This window comes from Trachypithecus francoisi, unplaced genomic scaffold, assembly GCF_009764315.1.
Source record: "Trachypithecus francoisi isolate TF-2019V2 unplaced genomic scaffold, Tfra_2.0 Lachesis_group5, whole genome shotgun sequence".
NCBI lineage: Eukaryota > Metazoa > Chordata > Mammalia > Primates > Cercopithecidae > Trachypithecus > Trachypithecus francoisi.
In genome coordinates this window covers 132,735,345-132,737,811 of record NW_022681470.1, presented here as the reverse complement: position 1 = coordinate 132,737,811, position 2,467 = coordinate 132,735,345, and positions in this window count along the sequence as shown.

Sequence of the window (2,467 nt, the reverse complement as noted above, 5' to 3'; positions counted from 1 at the left end):
CCTGCTGGGAGCCCATTCATTGAGTGTCCCCACGTGGCACAGAACTCTTGCTGAGTTTCAGAAGGCAGGACTCGGCCGGCCCGGCATAGTGGCTCATGCCTGTAATCCCAGCACTTTGGGAGGCTGAGGTGGGTGAATACTTGAGCCCAGGAGTTCAAGACCAGCCAACATGGTGAAACCCTGTCTCTACTAAAAACACACAAAAAAATAATTAGCTGGGCTTGGTGGCTCACACCTGTCATCCCAGCTACTCGGGAGGCTGAGGCAGGAGAATCGCTGGAACCCAGGAGGCAGAGGTTGCAGTGCACTCTAACCTGGGTGGCAGAGCGAGACTCTGGTTCAAAATAGAAAAAGAGAGAGAGGGAAGGAGGGAAAGAGAGAGGGAGGAAAGAAATACAAAAAGTAGTCAGGCGTGGTGGTGTGGGAGAAAAGGAGAAAGGAAGGGAGAGAGGGAGGAAGGAAGGAAGGAAATACAAAAAACAGCCAGGCGTGGTGGTGCGCACCTGTAATCCCAGCAACCCCGGAGGCTGAGGCAGGAGAATTGCTTGAGCCCAGGAGGTGGAGGTTGCAGTGAGCCGAGATGGTGCCACTGCACTCCATCCTGGGTGACAGAGCGAGACTTTGTCTCAAAAAACAAAAAAGGCGGGACCTCGTACCATGCGGCCCCATCTGCAAGACCGAAGGGACCTTGGGGCAGGGGCACTCCCTGCAGGGTCTGGGCCTCACAGGCCTGCACTGGCCTCTGTGGTTGCAGGGGAGGGATGGCCAATCTGCCTGTGAGTTCCTGCAGGTGTTGCAGGATGGCTCCGATCACGGTGTGTCCTGGCACCTGTGGCTGCCCTGGGAGTGTCCTCTTCCGTGTACAGGCCGGCTGCTGTGAGAGCTCTGGGTGAAAGTCGCTAGGCCTGCTGGGGTGGCCATCTGAGCTGGGATTCGAACCCAGGACTCCAAGCTCAGGAGTCTATATAGTATTCCTCCCAATCCCTGGGGGATATGTTCCAAGACCCCAAATCGATGCCTGAAACTGACCATAATACTGAGCCGTAAATATGTTTCTTTTCTTTCTTCCTTTCCTTTCCTTCTCTTTTTCTTTCCCTTCCTCCCTCCCTCCTTTCCTTTCTTTCCTTCATCCTTTCCTCCCTTTCTAATTTTAATTTTATTTATTTATTTTTGAGACGGAGTCCTGCTGTCTCCCAGGCTGGAGTGCGGTGGCACGATCTCAGCTCACTACAAGCTCTGCCTCCTGGGCTCACACCATTCTCCTGTCTCAGCCTCCCAAGTAGCTGGGACTAATTTTTTGTATTTTTAGTAGAGACAGGGTTTCACCGTGTTAGCCAAGATGAGTCTCGATCTCCTCACCTCGTGATCCGCCCGCCTCGGCCTCCCAAAGTGCTGGAATTACAGGCGTCAGCCACTGCACCCGGCCTAATTTATTTATTTTTAAGACAAGGTCTTATTCCGTTGCCCAGACCGGAGTACAGTGGCATGATCATGGCTCACTGCAGCCTTGACCTCCCACACTCAAGCAATCATCCATCAGCCTCCTGCGTGGCTGAGACTACAGATGTGCACCATCACGCCCAGCTGATTTTTTTATTTGTTTGCAGAGATAAGGTCCCACTGTATTGCCCAGACCGGTCTATAACTCCTGGGCTCAAGCCATCCTCCTGCCTTGGCCTCCCAAAGTGCTGGGATAACAGGTGTGAGTCACCGTGCCCAATTTATACTGGTTTTTCGATCTCATAACCAGGAGGCTACTAAGTGACAAATGAGTGGGCGTGGAGGGATTGGTGTGTTCAGCATGGATCTGCTGGACAAAGGGGTGATTCATGACCCTGGGCGCGACAGAGAGGGACGGAGCAAGGCAGTCCAAGATTTCATCATGCTCCTCAGAACAGCACGCAATTTAAAACTTATGAATTGCTTATTTCTGGAATTTTCCATTTAATGTTTGAACTGTGGAAACCTCGGAAAGAAACTCTGACTAAGCGGGGACTACTGTACTCTCAACTGACTCTCTCCTCTGCTGTCCCCCTCTCGTGTCATAATGTTGGCCTCCTGTTTGTTGTCTCTATCTCGGGACAGGAGGTGGCAGAGCTTTTGCTGGGAGAGGGCACTGAGTGGGTGACCCTTGTGTGCAGGTGAGCAAGTGAATTCTTTTTGGGGTTTTTTTTTTTTGACAGAGTTTCGCTCTGTCACCCAGGCTGGAGTGCAGTGGTGCAATCTGACTCACTTCAGCCTCCGCTTCCCAGGTTCAAGCCATTCTCCTGCTTCAGCCTCCTGAGTAGCTGGGATTGCAGGCATGCGCCGCCACGCCGGGCTAATTTTTTGTATTTTTAGTAGAGACGGTGTTTCTCCATGTTGGTCAGGCTGGTCTTGAACTCCCGACCTCAGGTGATCCGCCCACCTCGGCCTCCCAGAGTGCTGGAATTACAGGTGTGAGCCACCACACACAGCCCTCCTTTCT